Source organism: Ambystoma mexicanum, chromosome 13 (assembly GCF_040938575.1).
Source record: "Ambystoma mexicanum isolate Mex_15411 chromosome 13, UKY_AmexF1_1, whole genome shotgun sequence".
Taxonomy (NCBI): Eukaryota; Metazoa; Chordata; class Amphibia; order Caudata; family Ambystomatidae; genus Ambystoma; species Ambystoma mexicanum.
This window is the reverse complement of record NC_090938.1, coordinates 172,635,363-172,650,204: the sequence shown is the minus strand read 5'-3', so window position 1 is coordinate 172,650,204 and position 14,842 is coordinate 172,635,363. Positions and strand designations below refer to the sequence as shown.

The 14,842-nt window shown below is 44.3% G+C and overlaps 1 protein-coding gene across 4 annotated transcripts in view; it reads left to right on the top strand.

Moving 5' to 3' along the window:
• The window catches only part of LOC138521035 (potassium voltage-gated channel subfamily A member 3-like), a 279,474-nt gene that overhangs the window by 10,015 nt on the left and 254,617 nt on the right, over window positions 1–14,842 (top strand). The gene's annotated exons all lie outside the window — the stretch shown is intronic.

Genomic DNA, 14,842 nt, shown 5'->3' with positions numbered 1-14,842 from the left:
TTGCCTTATGGGTTGCACAGGCTCTAAAACACTCTTGCAAATCTGGAACTATTCCTGCCTCCTTGCATGCTCTCGTTCCTTCTAACTTTCAGCCTATCTCTTTACTCCCTTTCTCCATGAAACTGCTTGAGTCACTAATTTCACATCTGCTTAGTTCTTTTCTTGAGAGATAATTTTTTTAATCCATTCTATCATGATTTTCAGTCCTGGCCGGGGCACAGAGAATGTTTTAGTCTCTGTGGTAAATGATCATGCCCGGCTCTCCGATTAGGGTGGGTGCACTGATACTTTTAGATATGTTAGCTGCATTTAACACTATTGACCACTCCTTCCTGGTTGCGTGATTGATGGAGCGGTGGTGTCCGGCCAGGCGTTGGCCTTGTTGGAGTCGTTTCTTACTTGGCATACTCAATCTCTCTCTCTTTCCTCCTTCCTCACTGCCCTTCTTTCTCTTTCCTGTGGTGTTCCTCAGGGCTCTGCCTTGTCCCCTTCACTGTTTAAGATGTATATTCAGCCCATGGCCAAGCTGATCCACACCCACAGCCTCCAGTGCTACTCGTATGCTGATGACACGCAGATTATGGTTCTAATGGATCTTCACCATCAGGAGGCTGCGTCTCAGCTGCGGGGGTGCCTGGAGGTGGTGGGAGGGTGGATGAGTGATAATTGGCTTGGGCTGAATGGGGACAACACAGAGGTCTTGGTGGTGGGTCCCCCTTCTGCTGCTTCTCTTGGGACTTCTGACTTTTGTTTCATTTCTCTTGGCTCTCTTCCACCTCCTGTTCTAGAGGGACCTTGGTGTTAAACTATTTGCTTCATTCTCCCTGGATGCACATCTGGCAGCTGTTTGACAGGCCGGGCATTTTAAATGAAAGATTCTGCGGAAAGCCCTTCATTTACTCCCATCTCACCTCCATGCTCCTGTGGTTGCCTCACTCGTTCTGAGTGGAGCAGATTATTGAGACTCGCTCTACTTAGTTCAGCCACTATATCTCCTTCATGTTCTACAAAATTCTGTTGCAAATATTTTTGTATGTCCCTTTTTCTTCTCGCATTTCACCTGTTCTTCGTTAGCTGCACTGTTTCCCCATTGAGAAACAAGTGCAGTTAAAACCCCTGTACTTAGTACACAGGGCGTTCTACAAACTGGGGGCCGAGTGTCTGCGACAGAAATTTCAGCCGTATGCCCCAACGTGTGAGCTTGGATCCCAGAATAACACAGCTATCTCGGTTCCTAGGATCCAGCTCACCCGTGTTAGCGGCCGCGTCTTTTCTGTAGCGGTTGCCACATTCTGGAACTCGCTGCCTCGTGGGCTGTGGGTTATGGAGAATCATCTAGCTTTTCATAGAGCCGTCAAGACCCTCCTCTTTTAGTTGAGGTCAGCTGATGTCTGTGTTCGACTAGTTCTATAGCGCCAAGGTACCTCTGGGTGGGCTCATTAAATATCAAATGAATCTGAAATTACTTGCCCACATATGGGCACAGTCCATAGTTTACTGCACATCAAAATGCTTATTAGATATAATAAGTTTCCAAGGAAACTGTTCTACATATTGAATCATTGGTTTGTATCATGATTGTTAACTTGCTTCTTCCATTATTGTACCTTGATATATTGTAAAGCGCTTTGGATTAAAGCGCTATATAAACTAAATAAACATAAACATAACATAACATATAATGATTACAAGTCCTTCTAATAATGTCAACAATGTTACAATTTAAAATAAGGTGGCTGTAAATTGGCTTAAAGAGGCCATTCAAGATCACGGAGCAGTACAGCTTCTCAAAGAACAACACAAAGGCTTTATTGCTAGGAAAAAGTAAATGTTTAGGGAGGTGGCCTGCATGATTCAAGGGCTGCAAGAATGATCTTTCATCTAGGGATATTTTGGCCCCTGTTGGCATAGGGTACAAAGAGCTATTGCCAGGGCTGCAGGTAAGATTTTTAAATAGAAGTATTTTACTTTATGTTTGTGAAGCTGAGATGAAACTGATTTTTTAGGGAATAAAATTGGAATCCTATTCCAGCAATAATATTACATGGGTGTATTTATTAGGTAAGTAAACCTATTTTTGAACTCTACAACATACATATGTTTGTAACCCATACTTCTTTCACCCTACTAATCAATGCAAATTACTAATATATCCTTTTTACCTTAAAGTTTATTTTCAGAATAGTAGAAGGCCTCCTTCCAGTGACACTGCTTTTTTTGTAAACACCAGTTGGAGCGTGTCTGTAAAACAGCGTGGGTGTAAGAATGGTGCAGGATACTGTGTATCCTTTGTTTCCTATTTTTTCTTATAGTGTATATAGACTCCCCATTTTATGTTGTGTAGTATTTTACTGCTTTTTTAGGCTGCTTCTGTCTAAGGCTGGCTACGGCTCTTTGGTCTTGATGCGCTAATTAGCGCCAAACCTTGAGAGACTTACTTTTGAAGCTCTATCAGGTAAAAATAATTGTGGGAGGGAGCCATTTAGAGGTAAATGGTGTAGTGGCAAAGGATAATATGATCCCACACTTTCGCTGACGGATACATTTGTCGGACTTGATTTGCATTGGATAGCTCTGTATAAAGCTGACCATGCATGTTGGACTCCGGTGTTGGTACAATTCTTTAGTTCGGTTCCATGTGATAATGTCCCAGCAGAAATGTTGCTATGCAAAAAATTTGCGGTAAAATGGGCATTTTTTGCACAGACATTATTACATGGAGCATGGTGGGGTACACCCCTGCAACTCTCAAAAGCTTTTTATTTCAAGGGGAGCGGCGGACACCTCCACAACACCCGCTCTCCCTGTCCCTATATATATGGTCACCTATATAATGTTGCTACTGATCTTTCCCCGTAATATTATGGACGGCCCCATATGTGTAGGGACATTACTACCTGATACCCTTAATTCATTGATATCTCTATGAAGATCATGCGTAAAGTCCTGTTTACTGGGACGCAGCCATGGATAAAGGCCAATAACCTTCTATCCCCTGTGCAAGTCTGCTTCAGGGATGGTGCCTGCAACCTGGAGCAATGGCTGAGGCTGCCTCTATTGCGCAATAAATATCTGCCCTTTCAAAATGGCTCCTTGTCCATGGAGTTTCACAATATTAGGACAGCCCTTGGTCCAGTAGATAGAGCCCTACTTTCTTCAGCTCAGAAGAAAGAGGGTACGGCTCCCTGGATGATTCGCCCCTTCAGACTCAAATATCGGGGCATTTCTGCAATAGCTTAATTTGGTCTGGAGATTAACGGGCCAACAACAACCCCATTGAGAAGAGTGTGTGATGGGTGCACAATGGGGCCAACCCTCTTCCATTTGTAAATGATCCTGAAGGATATGATACGTAGGTCAACATGGATGTCACAGGAATAGAACGCATCTTTGTGCCACTCCTTCTCTTTTCAGATAACGTGTTTTATTGGCAAGGAGAATGTATTCTCTATAGGCTGTTTAATGCGTTTGTTATCATCTGTCGGGTGCTACAGATCTGTGGTGTGCCAGCAGTTTTTAGTCCCTAAAAATAGGCACATGCTTCCAACAACTAAAAATAGGAAGTACAACTATTCCCAACAAAATATAGGAAACCTCGTACACATGGGATCCTGACCCCTGCTCCATCTACAGAACTCCACAGATACGTTCAGAGCATTGAGACCAGCCGAGTAACACAGGTTGGCACTCTTATAAAATGACCACTTTATTTCAAGTAGAGTTTTAAGGTAGAAATCTGGTTTTTATTTTGCCTGAGTTAATAGATGTGAAATAAGTCAGGATGACAGAAAGATGTGCGGTGTAAATATAAATATACTTTTGTATGCCTAAACCCACACCACTGGCATTGCAAATTATTTGCACTCCCTGAAAATCATTGTACACCCAACTTCATACAACGGAGTACAAATGCTCACACTTCAAAATCCTTTCTGAAACCCTCGTTGCTGCTCCAAAAAGCTTAAGATTAACTTGGATCAAACCAAGGTTATGGTTTTTGGGTCCTTCCAGGTGAAAGACAAGCGTACATTTGACATCCTTGAAGGGGCTCTAGAAATAATAGATTCTTGTGATTTCCTAGGGCTAATGTTTGGGATTTTAGTGGGATAGAGCTAGCAAATTACAAAAAAGCACACAGGTAATTCAGCAAACTGTGGGAACCATTTGGAATTTTAATCATTGCTATGGTGATGTATCCGAGCCCCCGCCCAGTGTAGTGTACATGGGAGAGCCATTGCCCCTGGCCGCGTGTGGCTTAGCTGTAGGGCTATGCCACCTTATGATCAGTGAGTTTGGTAGAAAGCTAGTTTAATACATTACTGCTGCAAGTGGTTAAAAAGCTGCCCATAATCCCAAATATAGCTCACATTTGAATTTTACTCCCTTACATTTGTAATGGAATTAGAACATGCTGTTTTGCATTCAGATCAGGGACGCCATTTCACCAAAATGCCTGGGGTAGAGGAAGGGACATCACACAACCCTTGACCTCTGATGACATCCCAGGAAGTGATGTCATTTGACCCCACCCCTTAGTGACATCAGGGGAAGTGATGAAACATGACCTTTCACCCCTTGACAAAACAGAAAATGGCATCACATAGCATTGTTCCAAAGTACACTACGAAAAAATATGTTTACGATATCACTAATGTGATATAGATTTCACACAATAATTCGTTCACCATATGTATTGTTAATAACAGTGTGTATATAGGCCCATATTACCAAATTCCTGTGAATGCAAGCAGACGTCCAAGGGCAAATGATAATGATGTGTTATTATATAGCACTTATGCTTAATTGCTTTATATAGAAAAAAATATACAAACATTATCACCCAACCTGCGCTGGTACTCATTTATCGACCCGAGGAAGGATGAAAGGCTGAGTTGGCCTTGCCAGGATTCGAACCTGCAACCTGCAGATCACACACACACCAGTACAGCAAGTGCTCAACCCACTGAGCTATCTTACTGGTGTGGCTATCTTACCGGCTATAGTAAAATGCGCAATTAGATGTATGTTCTCAAAGTCAGAAAGCAAATTCCACTCTGTAGTGGATACCATTAAACTGATAACTGAGATTTACCAGCAGGCCAGTTCATCTGCAGGTCTGGGGCAAAGTTGGCCACATGCCAAGTCTACTTGATCTACTTTTAAGGCTTCAGAGGTTGGCAAAAACGCAAAAGCAGCACACTCGCATGACATCCCATACTCTGGACACCCGTTACCTCATACAAACAAAAAAGCACCCTGAACAGAATGCCAGGGAGATGGGAAAGATAGACACATTACAGCAAAGCATTCATTGTAGCACAATGAAATCAAGGGCCACTTGATGTGCTATGGTCAAACATTTCTCCAAACATGCTATAACTGCAACTTGCGAAAAAAGCAAACTACATGGTCCGAAATGGATGCTTATTCTACTCTAAATGCTTTTTGGAAGTTTTTGTCTGCATTGTGAATTTGAGGTAAGAACAGGGTAAAGCAGTGATTCAGCTCCTGGAGTGCAGAGACGTAATTTAGGGGTCGCTAGAGGTCGCAACTGCGACCTCAGAGATCTCCCTTGCGACCTGTAAAAAAAAAAAAAATGTTTTTCCTTTTTTTTAATGCAAACTCCTGGGCTGTGGCGAGCACCATGTGGCTCTTTACTTCTGAAGTTGCTGGCTTTCTTGTTCAGTACCCTTAAAAAAAAGAAGAAAAATAAGAACAAGAGTGCCACAAGCCTAACACTTTCAGCACTCACCCTAAATAAGAAAGAATAGGAATACCAAATAATGTGTCTTTCTGGAATTCTATCCAATAATTGCTAGACTCATTGAATGTTTATTTCAGGCACACTTTAGGGGGTGAGTCACTGATTTAGTCTCTTCTTAAACGCCTCAACTCAGCCTTTCATCCTTCTGAGGTCGATAAATGAGTACCAACACAGGTTGGGTGATAGTAGGTGTATAATTTTTCTATATAAAGCACTTAAGCGTAAGTGCTATATAATAACACATCATTATCATTTGGTCATGGACGTCTGCTTGCATTCACAGTATTTTGGTAATATGTGCCTATACACACAGATCTTAACGATACATATGCCGATCCATTCTTGTATGAAATGTAAATCACATTATAGTGATATCGTAACTATATTTTTCGTAGTGTACAATGCTATGTGATGCCACTTCCTGTTTTGTCAACGGGTGAAAGGTCGTGTTCCACCCCTTCCAGCGATATCACTTTGGGTGGGGTCAGACGACATCACTTCCTGTGATGTCATCAGGGGGTCAAGGGTCGTGTGATGTCGCTTCTGCTACCCGAGGCATTTTGGTGAAATGACGTCCCTGCTGGAGTGTGCCTGAAATAAACCTTTGATGAGTTTAGCAATTATTGTATAGAATTCCAGGAAGGCAAATTATTTGTTATTCCTATTATTTCTTATTTAGGGTCACTGTTCAAAGTGTTACACTTGTGGAACCCCCATTTTTTTTAAAGAGGCCTGAACAAGAATGCCACCACTCCAGAAACACATGGCACTAGCCCAGGCACAGGAGCTGCCATTACAAAATAAATAATTAAAACAAATATTTTTTTTTATTCCTTTTTAGGGGTAGCAAGGGAGACCACAGGGGAAGCAAGGGAGACCTCAGGGGTCTCAGTTGCGACCCCTGATGACCCCCAAATGACATCCTTGATTCAGATCCAGCTAAATTTGGGTGACCAGATTTCTAAGACAAAAAAAAACAGGTTGGTGAACCGTTAACCCCTCCCCTAACATGCACCCCTAACCCCCATCCAACACTATTTCCAGCACTGCTCCTCCATACAAATACATAATCTATAATATGTGACTGTGGCTGTGAATATTAGCATGTTAATTAAACATGAGCTTTTGCTGTGATTGATATTATAGGGCTTGCGGTTCATTCGTTTGCACACTAATCTCTGTGGCACTTTCAGTTTAGTTGTGTGGCTCATACCGGAAAGTTTGGGGGTTTTTGCCCATCCTCTGATGTCAACATTTTGAAAATGTTCTAATGTTAATTAAGTTTATAATTGTTGTCACCCACCTCTAGCCCATGTTTTTAAATTTTAAAAAACTTTTGGGATGGGGGGGCCAGAGGGCCCAATTCTGGGACATTTCTGTAAAAACCGGGACGTCTGATCAACCCATGCCAAATACTCATTCTGAGCATTTTTGGTCCCATATCACGGTGGTAAGAGGCTGTCATATTGCTTGTAATATTTCCTGGTCTGTCTTAATTGAGTAGGCATGGGTATTATAACATAGTGACAACATGCTCATCTTAGAAACAAGATGTCTTAATTGAGTAGGCACAGTGTGAAAAATCAATGTGACAAATCAATTTCTGGGGGACCAGTGGTCCAGGGATGAATATTGGTTTCTAAACAATCAATCAAACCCACACCTCTAGTACACCAGAAGGGATCCGAACAGATTGGAATACAAGTGAATTATGAGACCTCCTTGTCCAATTTTTGGTAATCGTGGAAGGAATGATAAAAGGGACTGTCCAGTTAAGGTTGTACACACATACCTACTTTATTTTTACCACAACAGACAGTTTTAGCATACTACAATTACAACCCACATTGTAAAGGAACACAGAGGACTGTATTTTCACAAAGGAAAGGGATGGTAAGGCAATCATACTTACTGTTCAAGGTTATTTGGTTTTAGCACCAGAGGTGCAAAGGGTCATAACTGTCCCTAGGGGCCTTCGGAGAAGGACCATGGGGGCAGAACTATAATGTACCTGGTGCTGAAGAAGTTATTGGTGATCAACAGCGTCAAGGTGGTTCCAGGGCTCTTTGCAGCCCGTGGGACAAAGTTAGTGACAGCTGCGGGTACTAGGTGGCAGGCAGTTTGGCAAGCAAGGCTGGGTGGTGTCTGCAGGCTGTGCAGCGTGGCAGCCCAGGGCTAAGAATCATTGTCTTTATGCCTGTTGGCTGATCTGGAATGCTGGTCGAGGCACCTCAGATGGCTCTGGTGTCTGCTGCTTGACAACAGTCAGCGGTGCTGCCGGATGCGGTTCGATGACTTGACTGTGTCGATATTGTCCTTAGAAAGATTGAGGCTGGATGATTTTTGTGTGGCACTCATCTTATCTTCTTCAGCAGGGCTTGTGTCACTTCAACGCAGCCGCCCAAAGCTCAGGAGGGTGTTAGCAGGAAACAGCCTTGTCCTTTGTCCAGAGACTCTCTGACTCTTCCCACCTAGGAGGCTTGCTGTCAGAACCTAGCAGGGCATGTGTGCTGCCTGGTACTGGTTCTGGAGCTGCTGAACTAGTCCTTTGAGTCCGGTATCTTCCTCTGGTACCATGGGAAATGTTTAGGGGAGGGATCTTGCTTCCCTTTTGGAACTCCTGGCCTTACTTCAGTGGCTGAAGATGTAAGGTAGACTGTACCTTCAGCTCAGGTCCAAATGTATCCTTCTTCTAGCTCCTTGCAAAGTCTTCAGATGATCTGATCAGTGAGGGGTTCAGCCCTCTTTTAAAGCCAAATGGGCCCCAGCGATTGGTGTAGGCTAAGCCCACCTTAATTGACCAATCCTGGGTCCCCACCAACAATCTTCGGTGATGCTTCAGGTCCGAACCAGGGCACTTGGCAGCAGACAGGGGAAGGATGACAACATATACTTCTAAGTCCCCCCCATCTTCTTGTCTGCTGTACATCAAAGTGTCTCCCTAATTTACTGAGCCCTATGCAGCGCTTGATCACAACATGTTCCTCCTTTGAAGTAGGGGGTTGCAGGCAGACTTTCGTCTCCTACAATTCACATACTTCCCTGCTCTGAAAGGAGTTGTTCCAGATTGGTCGTTCACAGCCCTTTCATACCAAGGAGGGGTGTTAGTACCATGTTGACACATTGCATTACAAAGAGGTGTCTGGCGTTTGGCCTCCATTGTCACTCCCTGCAGCTAGGCCTTCCCTGATGCCTACTAATTAACATTCTTCAGTATTCGCCGCCACCAGCAAGTTTTCACAATGGAGATGCAAATCCATGGGCCCTTAAAATTCTAATCAGCCTGTCCATGGCCAAAAGCTTTTGATGTACCCACGGCTGTCAGGTGGCAGCTACGTATGACAGGGGAGGATGGCGCTGGTAAGCTATGTCCTTCCAGAGTACATGACTATTTATCTGCTGTGCATTGAGCGTGGAATAAGTGCGCGGGAATGGCCCCATCATTCTTTCCTTTAAAACAAACAAAAAATCCCAGGCAAGCACACTTTTCCCAGGCGGATGGTCGAATTCCTCACACACGGGTAGTCCAACGCAGTGGCAACGCGCTCGTCTTTGAAACCAGACGACGCAGAGCAATTGAATCCCGGGTCTGCGCTTAGAAACCTCTTCAGTATTAATCACGTTATAAATAACCAATTATTATTAGTAGCTAAGCACGCTAGATCGAGGATGCGTATGGGATGTACCAGAGAGTACCAGGAAGAGAGCAATCTCTCTCCTAAAAAGCTTATGGGGAATCTAGAAATACCCTCTGTACATAGATGATAAGAGCTGTAACCGTCAGTGCCTTGTGTTTAAGGCTAAAACCTTAACTGATATTGAATTGCATTTAGAAGAGATGAATCCAATCCAGTTGAACACTTTATGACTCTGGGGAGCCTGCAGCTGAGGGATGTTACATCCTACTGAACTTAGCCCTAATATCTTATGAGTTCCTCTCACTGCATTTGTAATACACTGTCTCTGGATACCCCAAGCCACTTCCTTTTTCTGCCCAATGCATAGTCTGCGTCGGTCGAGATGGCTCGGAGTCTTGCACTGATGCTGTTAACAATGAGGACAGTAGGGGTGGCTACCATCACACCCTTAACTCACTGGGTGGGTCTCTTGTACATCACTCTGTTACTTTTCAGCTCGGACTGCACTTTATAAATCATGTGCTGCAGGTAATATGGCTGTTTGGTATGCAGTACCTTAATTTCTTTAGAGAGCTTAAGGTAAACTTCCCAAAATGTGCCAGGCCACCCCACCCACCAGTGATATTCTTGCGAGATTTGATGATACCCAAACCCTGACAGTGAGATTCAAACTTTTTACCATTCCTCCTTTTAAAATAACAAAAAAACAAATAAAGTTCCTCTGGTAATTTTCTCTGTTTGCTTTTTCCACCCCCCAAATAAAAAAATAAAAAATGTCCTAGATCCTTTTCTTTCCTGTTTTTGTAGACAAAGCTCTATCCCTTTTGCACCATGTGGGCCTTGCGAGAATACCTTGCTTATCTTTGATGCTTTGTTTTGTGTTATGGAAAGTAACACCTTTGGTACATTTGACACGTTTGGAGACCTTAGACAACATCCTTTATTTGGAGGGAATGATGGAGGGAGAATTAGAGGAGCTGGCCTACTCCTCAAACTCTGTGACTGAGTTTGAGATGGACGGCGTATAGTGGTTTATAAAAAGGGTGAGATGTTTGTGAAGGCATCATGAAGTAAGACACAGACAACAGATGCACTTTTATATACAATGGTTTATTCTTCTTAAATGTCAGGATGGAGTAAGGCCTACCTTGCCCTATGCTAAGGTGGGATTACCCTGCCTATAGAAACTAAGGATAGGCTGTGTCATTAAGTTCAACTCAAAAGTCTGGCTGTGTCCAAAACCTATACTTGCCCTCACAACTAAAGAGGGGTGACAACAACAAAAGAAACTGTGTTCCAACATAAAGTTCCGAGCTTCTTCCAGCTTCTGGCTTTCTCTCAGCGTCCCTTTCCCAAGTTCAACACAGTTCCAACAGGTCTCGGGGATCCCTTCCCCAAGTTCAACACAGTTCACAAAGTGTCAGAATTCACTTCTCCAAGAAGGCAGCTCTTTCAGCTTCAAAACCACAGTCAGTTCAAATCCCTCAGTTTTCAATAATAAAGCCAGTTCAACTTTGAAACCATTCAGGCTTTTAAATAGTTCACATATATTATTCCTTTCTTCAATCACTGCAGCACTTATTATACAAAACAGTTTCTGTATCTTGGCTTTCCTTGGAACTTTTCAGGTAGGGGTTGCCCTGCCTAGGCGCAGTAATCTGATAACACGGTTCAACCATTACAGGTCATGCAAACAGTAACCCTTGGCACTTTGTTAGACTCATATATTCTCTTTGGACTTTCTTGTCAATACAGGTTTTCTCTCTGAACCTGTGTCATTAGTCTGCATTCAATTCGGTTTTTCCTTGACAGTCTCTTGGCTATGTCACAACGTGAATTTCACACATCTCACTCCATGGTGTTTATTTATTTCCAATACTTTGCTTTCACATTGTTCTTTAGTGCTTATCACTTGCTTTCCACTTGGTTCGTAAGTGCTCATTACTGGCTTTCACTTTGTTCATACTTTCACATTGTCCATCAATGCTTACTGCTTGTTTGCACTGCATTGATAAGTACACAACTCTTCTTTTCACTCGTGCATTATTTTCATATACTTATCATATCTTTTCTTTGGTTCGGTATTCAATAATACTTATAATATTTCAAAAAAGTACTCTGCAGCTTGTTTGGTATTCAAAATTCTTCCATTCGGTCTACAAACCCAATTATTATACATGTCACTTCGATTAGCATTTCCCTCTGCCAAATTCCAGCCACTGGAGCGCACCGGTATGAGTGTTCCCTTTCTTTCACTCATCGGTGTGCAGCCGTTCCTCCAGTCAACTTCTTTCTCTTCTTTGGCTTTTTATCGCTCCCCTTGGTGGTTGTCGGGAGCTCCGGCGAGTAGCGCTCACTGCCTTTGAACCTTGCATTCTGCAGTCATTTGAAGTCTTCTGTGTCCCACAGCTCCAGCTGTGAACACACGGTACAGAGGACTGCAGGTTTCATGACCCTCTTGTGATGACCTGTTCGGGCCTCGGTGTCTCTCTCCCCTCTCTGCAACACACAGCGTCCTTTTCGCCAGCCCCTCTCTAGCCTGCTCCACGACGGGTTGCTGCGTCCTTCTAACCATGCGGCTTTCTCTCTCTCTACTGCCAGTCTCCCACTTTATGCACCTGCAGCCTCTTAATTGGTTGCAGGTGCAAGTCCTTTGCCTTACCATATTTTAATCTATCAGTGGGACATGCCTGGCCATTGTAATATTATTCTTCCAAAGTCCTCTTCCTCGTCCCAGTGCCTCAGTGGTGTGAGTGAATGGAAGTGTGCATAGCTCCCGTGTGTGTGTGTGTGTAAGAGGAAAAGACTGACAATAACCAACCAAGGCAGGGGGAGGGTATCGTTTGTTCTGACAAGGGAAAGGGGGATACCATGCCTCACCTAAAGACATGGAGGGTCATTATGACCCTGGAGGTAGCCATGCTGCAAAAAGCGGCATGGCTACCCCCATTCCGGTTACCGGGTCTGGGTTCCTGGAATGGAGAAATACCGGGCCATTCCGACCTTAGAGGGCCCGGTATTTCCCCATTCCAGGAACCCAGACCCTGTACATCCCCATTCCCATTTGAGTTCCCATAGGGAGCAAACACAGCCCAGGGGCATCTAGACACTAGTTACAGTTACAGAACAGACACAGAATACACAGAGATAAGGCGGTTGCAAGTTACATAGATACAGAATGGTAAGGTGAGGTACATGACATGCCCCACTTGCTGGGTATATAATGAGGCATGGTGAGCCAGTGGGAACACAGCAGAGCTGATATGCGGAGCAGTAGAACAGTGGGTGATAGGCACAACCTGGAAAAGGCGCACCCAGTGGGATGGGAGTTACATCGGTAGTATGAGGCAAAGCGTAGATGGGAAAAAAGGGTGGCACATAGGCGCACACCAGGAAAGTTGCACCCAGAGGGCCTGGGGGCTACATTGGTTGTATGAAGAAATGCAGATATGGAAAAAATAGGGTGGTACATAGGTGCACACTGGAAAAGCCGCATCCAGCGGAGCTAGGGGCTACATCAGTTGTATGAGGCAAAGCAGAAATGGGAACAATAAACGTCGTACATAGGCCCACACCGAGAAAGCAGTACCGGGAGGGGCTGGAGGCTACATCGGTTGTATGAGGCAATGCAGATTTGGGAACAATAGGGTGGTACATAGGCACACACTGGAAAAGCCACACTCCGCGGGCCCGGGGGCTACATCGGTTGTATGAGTCAAAGCAGAAATGGGAACACTAAAGGTGGTAAATAAGTCCACACCTGTAGAGCCGCACCAAGAGGAGCTGGGGGCTATATCGGTTGTATGAGGTAATGCAGATATGGGAACAATAGGATGGTACATGTGTACACACTTGAAAAATCGCACCCAGATGGTCTGGGGGCTACATCGGTTGTATGCGGCAAAGCAGAAATGGGACCAATGAAGGTGGGAAATAAGTCCACAACGGTAAAGCAGCACCAAGAGGGGCTGGGGGTATAGTGTTATGAAGGCAGTTACAGGACTGGCTTTTTGAGATTTTGGGGTCTAGTCATGGATATGAGTTCCTGTGTTTGGGGTATGGTTCTCAAGAGCTGACCGACAAGAGTGTTCAGGGAAAGGTTTTGATATAAGATCATATGCAATATAGGTGTACGCTGGTGCATACCTTAATTGTTGGTGGATCATCTCACCCAAACAGGCCCAGACAGGCAATGAGTGCCTTTGGATCCGGCCTTCGGATATGGCCTGCTCTGCCTTCTGGCTCCGCTCTGCTGGTTCATTTCGCCGGCACAGCAGCCAATGGGGAGGCTTGCCAATGGGGGCTTGTTCTCCAGCTGATTCTGGGCTAGAGGACGATTGTGAAGATTGTGAAGAGGCATTAGTGGGCCCAGTGGCCATGTTTGAGGGGCACGGCGGCACTTCGGGTCTGTAGATCTTCTTTGGAAGCTGGTCTTGGTTACATGCCTGACTCGTTCACAAGAATATTCATTTTTTTGCTCCTTTGATACATTGCTGTCTGTGTTCTGTTCTTCTACCTCCCTCCTTCACTCGCCTGCCCATGTCCCCTCTTTGTGCTAGCGCTCCATTGTACACTCTCCCTATCATGTTCTTTTTTACACTCTTCACTCCTTCACTGCTGGCCTCATTTACCTTCCTCCATCATCTGCTGGTTGCTTCTTACTTAGTCGTATGATCTCCTACTGTTCTTTTTCCTTCTATTTGTACTCTCCATCCCCTCTCTGCATTACGCCTTCTTTTCTGTCTCATTTCTCACTCTGTCCCTCCCTCCAATTCCACCTCTCCTCTTTCCCTGCCAGTATGTGTCCTTTTTCTCTCCTTTTGTCGCTTCAATTTCTCAGACCCATGGTCTTACTTTTTAATATCATTTCTTTGCGTTATTTCTCTGTCTTGCCACACTGTTGTTATTGTTCTTTCTCCTCTCTCCTGTTATCCCTATGTGCGCTCTCGTTTCCATTTTCCCCTTTCTCAGTCTCCCCATTCCTTTCTGTCTTTCTTCTGTCTTAAGCCCCGCTTGCTGCCTCTCTTCCCTCACATTGTTCCCTCTCTCGCTCCTTTTTGCTTCTTCTATCTCTTTACCTCCTTTCTATCTTGCCTCTTTTTACATGTCTCCTTCTGTGTTATCTGTTTGTATCACTTTCCCTCCTGTTCCTGCCTTGTCTCTTCTCCCATGCCCCTTCCTGACTATTCCTCCTTTCGCTTTTCGGTCAGTGCAGCACTCTTACCTTTAGTTCAGTCTCTTTCTCTTCAGCATGGGTGCCAACTTTTGATTTTCGCTACAGGGCTGAAATTCCCACAGTGAGAGAAGCGAGGGAGCCGTCCCCATACCCAGGTTGAAACTAGCCATTTTAGAGCACATTTTGTAGCAAGAATTGGAAAAGGGGTATATGATTAACAGTCAGGTATAAACATATAACATTTCAGCAACAGTCACCTAACCT